This window comes from Larus michahellis, chromosome 21 (assembly GCF_964199755.1).
Source record: "Larus michahellis chromosome 21, bLarMic1.1, whole genome shotgun sequence".
Lineage (NCBI taxonomy): Eukaryota > Metazoa > Chordata > Aves > Charadriiformes > Laridae > Larus > Larus michahellis.
The window spans coordinates 1,846,080-1,852,189 of NC_133916.1; positions in this window are offsets into that span (position 1 = coordinate 1,846,080).

Sequence of the window (6,110 nt, forward strand, 5' to 3'; positions counted from 1 at the left end):
CGCATCATTAGGACTAACTCCATTTTTTATTTCTTAAAAGCAAAGGAAGCTCATCCCTGACAACTGATTTAAAATTTACCGATCAGTCCAGTAGCCTTGGTTCCCCGCGCCCTGTTCGATTAGGTGGGAGCTGATCTGAGCCACTTGATTTCTCTGCGGTGCAGTTCTTGCCACAGCAGGGTCACCATTTCCAAGCAGTATTTTCTGTACAGTTTTTATCGTGCGAGGATGCCAGCTGGGCTTCTGGGAAATTCAGGCTGCATCAGGGCAATTCTTGTCAAGCCTTTCAAGCTCCATTTGAAGTGGCAAAGTGTCCCAGCCTCTGCTAACGGTGAGGTAGATCTTTGACTTTTTCATTTATAAGAAGCTAGACTGAAATCTCTCTAAGGATTTTTCATAGTCATAACTTTTTCCTCATGTTAATTTCATACATGTTGAGGGAGGTATAACTCAGCTTCCTCTAAACTGCAAACCAGACCCATATACTTCACACGAACATCACTTTTGATGCAGACTTTGGGGGACACCAGTTCAACTGGTGCCTCCTTTTCCTGCCTGTTCCTACAGCGTCATTTGGGTTTGACTTGGAGTTCACCCGTGCCTAACGAAAGCAGATATTTGTGTGCAGAACTGACGAGCTGTTTATTTATCAAATGCGAGTCCAGTCTTCTCTTCAGGAAGATTATTTGACTTGTTGGTCTGACGCTCCAGTTGGAGAAGCAGCCAGAGAGATGCATCCTCTGCCGGTCAATATGGACATTGTCAACACTTGCTCTTGTCAAACGTGGTGCCGCTGAGATATCACAAGATGGCAAATTTAGCTGACTAACATAACCGATGCCCTAATACTTCTGGAGTCTCGTAACACTTGTGAGAGCACTAAATGATGCCGAATTAGAGTTTACCATCTGCTCCCTATTCAATCCAGGCTACATGAATTATAAACTGTTTTATAGTTCTCAATGCAATTTTTAGCGGGTGCGCGTGTCCTTCAAAGGCTGGCTTCCACCTCTATGGTGATGCATACAGAATCAGTATTTTCAACCACGTAAAGCACATTTGCAATATAAAGCCATCAGTCTGTCTAAATCCGCTGCCAGTTATAGAGCTGGAAAAAGGAAAAGTTGGTGTTAGACATAGTAAAACCTTATTTTAATTAAAATAGGGCTTCATGAGGGTTCGCAAGAATTTTGCGTTTCACTCTTCTGGTTTCTAGACATGAAACAAATTAATGATGTTTGACATTCTATTAGAGGTGCACCAAATCTTAGCTAATATTGCTTATTTTGTTAAAGGCATTTTCTTTGCACAATTACAACCCAACCACAAAGAATTAAAATGCAAAACTCGTCCAGATTTTGAAACATCAATGGGCTGTTTAAGGATTCATTACCGTTGTGTTTATAACCAGCGGTTGTTTTGTTGTTTTAAAACAGATGAAGAGCTCATTAAAAACTCAATTAATTTAAACAGTAATATTTTCTAATGAGACCAAGTTGAGAAAGTTTCACGATTAAAGAAAAACAGTTGAGTAAGAAAGAAGAGAGGGATAAGCTATAATTTTGATGGCACAGTTCAGATCACAAGGGGAGTAAATCTTGCATAAAAACTGTGGTTTCTACCTTAGAGCACAGATGCCTCTGCCTCCCACCAATGTTTACCACACATTGGAGGTTAATTATTGTTTCTCCTAATTAACACAGTAAAACATCCAAGAAAAAAACTACTAAGAATTCTAAGTCTCATTTACGAAAGTGATATATCGCTGGTCAGTGTCATCTAACTAAAGACATTAGGATACAGATTTCTACATTCTTGGAGGCTGGATCTGGGAAAGGATTTAGATTTAACTCAGACACCACAATTTTTAGGCATAAAAACTCAGAAGTTTCTATATCTAAGTTTAATACTCAGAACTTCTCCCGTCAGCAGACGCTGGAGAACCCATCGCTTATTTCTCCAAGAAAACCCAACCGGTCTAGAAACCAGCTATTCCTCCCCTAAACAGCCATCCAAAACAAGGGAGTGTTGGTGAGGGATATTAATTGTTTAGCATAAATAAGTAAGTTTTGAGTAGAATAAATTACTTCGGATTATAATTTGGTGTGATTTGTGCTGCTTGCTTCGCTCTAGTTAGAGCGTGAGATTTGCTGAAACCTTTAAGCCATGAGAAAGCTCCTCTTCTCCGTACTTCTCCTAGCAGCTGGTACAGTGTTCTTGGGTCTTTTCGGGTGGGAAAGTGCTGGATCTCACACTGATGCTTTGGTAGTCCTTCTCTCAAGTCCAGGACTTTTTGGTTCCCCATGTTCTGCCGACAAAGGCGGGTGCACTTAAAACCAGAAGATACAGAGGCTCCAACCCTTGACGTAAACTGCAAATCAACAGGATAAGAGTCTGCCTGGACAGAGAGAATGAACCCAACTAGATGTTAGAAGATGCCGGACCAAAAATCACCATTGGACTAAAAGACGTGTGGACAGCGGGTGGAGGGCACGTGAGGGGCGGGTGTGTGGATCACAAGGGTGTCGTTGCCCAGGGGTTTCTTTGTTCAGGGTCCCTGTCTTTGGAGGGACCCAGCCTGGGCTGTTCTTGCTGCAGCACCTTCCAATTAAATTAATTATTTTATGAAAACCAACACCTGAGACTCTGCTGCAGAAAATGGAGGGTCAAGCCTGAAGGAGGAGGAAGAGCTCGGGAGTGAGTGTCTGTGTGGAACACCATGAACGCTCTGGGAGTGCTCGGGCAGCGGCTTCTCCTTTAACGGTGTTGTCTGGGGAACAGGCAGCTGCTCTTCACCCTCCCCAGCCCGCGAAGGTTCAAACGGTCACAGCACACCGAGGAACCCGGCCCTTAACGTGCAGCCGGGCTCAGCTGAAGCTGTGAAACTGCAGTGCTTTGGGCTTGGAGTGAGTAACTTTCTTCCAAAAAGCATCATCCATAAGAAGCAGGGACGGGTGACTCCAAGTTCAGGGTCAGCTCCAGGCTTGCATCAAACATCTCCCTGATGGTTCTTCGCTGCATAGTCCTCAGCCAGCTAGGACAGTGTCCTGGTTTGAGGTAAAACGGAACCAACTTTCTGTTCAGTAATTTTATTTCTTAGCTAGGCCTCTTCTAACTCTCTGAAACTAACAGCGTGTCGTGCCTAAAGTGGTTCGTTCAGAGTGATACGGCCAATGTCTACGGTTTGTGCCAAGGGATGGTACGCAGAGAGGCTCTTGCTTACACTTATTGCTGTAACAACCGAGGTCAGCTAATTTTGTTATTTGCCCCGTTAGAGGGTCGGAAGCGGAAAAGCCTAGAGGGGTCCCACCTTTGGGAGGAGCGGACAGGAGAGGTGACCCCAAACTGACCAACAGGGGTGTTCCATCCCATCTGCCCCACGCTCGGTGTAAAAGCTGAGGGATTAAAGGGTCGGTCTCTTCCTTCAACGGCTGACGTCCGAGGAGGACTCTGTCTGTTTGTCTGCCTTTGATCCCCATCCGTGTGTTCCTGACTCCAGCTCTGGAACCCAGTTCCCACCCGCCGCTGAGTCCAGTCTGGGACTCCCCCAGTGCCTGCCGGTGACGTCATCCTGGGAGCTTGATACAGTTTTGTATATATTGTATCTATTTCATTATTTTCCTTTTTATTTCATTATTAATATTTCATTAGAGTAGTTTAGTTTCTTCTAAACTCTTAAATCGCTTTACCTCTCCTCCTCCTCTCCGTGCACGAGAGGCTGGGGGGGAGCATCTGTCGCCGGCCGTTGGCCGATTTGGCCAAAACCACAACAGTTTGCACGTACTGCTTTGCTGAAGTGAAGATGTTGGAACACAAATGCTTCAGCACTGAAAACGCACGACAAATAAAGTCAGTCGCAGCTGCACTTCCCGGGCAGGGTTTGCTCTAGCAGATGCCATGCCTTGGTGCCACTTGGTTTGAGTGACACAGGACTAATTTGTCTTTTAACGCTTGGGAAAACTGCACTTTTAGAAGACTCTAGTGTCTGAATTCATGAAAATATTTACTCTATAGCCAGCTAGGCTATGTGCGATTCCAGGTCTCGGTGTTTTCGAGCTCACCAGGTGTGGGGACGAGGAGGAGCGAGACCCCGGCACTCGACCCAAGCTGCCAACAGGGTTATTTCATACCATGAACGGCACATTCAATGGAAATTAGAAAGTTTGCTGAGGAGTTCTGTCTCTCTCTCTCTCCGCCTGGATGGCTGCCATCCTGAGTACTTCTTGCCCCAGTGCCGGAGCCTTGAGTCCTTCCCTTCCTCCCAAAGCCGCAGCACTCGCAGGGTCCTGCATCGGCCGTCCCTGTGGGGAGTGCACGGCTTCCTCTGATAGAACGGGCTGAGTATAATCCTGGTATATTTCATATTAGTTTGGGGATCAATATTGGTTCTTTAGTGCTATTAATGTTAATTATCTAGTCTTATCCTATTAAATCAGTTTATATTTCTGTCCTTAGCTTTCCTTGTTTTTTCCTGATTCCCCTTCCCAGCTGGGGAGGGGCCATCGGGTGACAGAACAATTGTCTAAATGACAATAAATTGTTGTGTGTTTCTCAAACTGTAACACCTGGAGATGACCTTATTGAGGTGAGGGGTGGAACTGCCCTCAGCTGTCACTCCTGGCAGAGACCCACCCATCACCTCCCAGGGAGAATTCCTCCAGGATAAGGTTATAGAGCAGCTCCTGGTCCCAGATAGTGACTGCAGCCCTTCGAATCAGCCCGTGAAGTTGGTTGAACCAGTGAACGATATCGGCAACGAAGGTTTCTTCAACAGCAAGGCAGGAAGCCGTGTCACCAAACCCCCTGGTGTCAAAAGGCTAAAGCGGCTCTGAAAACACTGCATCTGGTTGGGAAAGGTCCCCACCAAAGCAGAAGTCACCGCAGGCAACCAGATGACCTAATTTGGCCACCTACCTCTGGCACGATTCACCGCAGCATCGACTGTGCCACAAACCAAAGGAAATGAGATCAGAAAAGACGCCCAAAGCGTTAACTCACAACCCCCATAATGTAAACTGAAAAAGATGAGCCTCCTAAAGAAGGAAGAATGAGGAAAAAATATCACCTGGACACACAGAGCGGCTTTTTGCACGTTGGAGAGGAGCGAGGGAGCCGAGGGAGGGGCAGGAGCGGTGAAAAAAAAAAAAAAGATATCAGGCAAGATCAGTCAGCATCAGGCCCCTCTCTCTCCTGTGGTAAATGCAGTTAACGTGAGCCGGACTCAGCTGTTAGCACTGCCCAGCTAGGGGGGCTCTGCCCCACACCAGGAGTGCACAACGAAGACGCCATCGCTCGTCTCCATGCCCCAGGACTCAGGGATCTGCATCAGCAGAAATCCAGGTGCATGTTGGTGGCTCAAAATCTGACCAGTTCCACAGGGAAATACTGCTGCTTCCACGGTCCGGTTTCCCACAGCAGAGGAGAAGATGGAGAGGAATATTCTTTTTCGGTAATTCATTTTCACAGAACCAAAGAACGGTAGGGTGGGAAGGGACCTCTGGGGATCACCCAGTCCCACCCCCTGCCAGAGCAGGGTCACCCAGAGCAGGTGGCACAGGAACGCGTCCAGGCGGGTTTGGGATGTCTCCAGAGATGGAGACTCCCCCACCTCTCTGGGCAGCCTGTGCCAGGGCTCTGCCACCCTCACAGCAAAGAAGTTCCTCCTCATGTTGAGATGGAACTTCCCATGGTCAAGTTTGTGCCCGTTGCCCCTTGTCCTGTCCCCGGGCACCACTGGGAAGAGCCTGGCCCCATCCTCCTGACACCGCCCCTTTCAGTATTTATCAGCGTTGATAAGATCCCCCCTCAGCCGTCTTTTTTCCAGACTGAAGAGACCCAAATCCCTCAGCCTTTCTTCATCAGAGAGATGTTCCAGTCCCCTCAGCATCTTGGTAGCCCTTTGCTGTCCCCTCTCCAGCAGTTCCCTGGCCTTCTGGAACCGGGGAGCCCAGAACTGGCCCCAGTGCTCCAGCTGTGGCCTCCCCAGGGCAGAGCCGATGGGGAGGATGAACCTCCCTCCACCTGCTGACCACGCTCTTCTTGATGGACCCCAGGATGCCATTGGCCTTCTTGGCCACAAGGGCAGATTGTTGGCGCATTTTTACTGAACA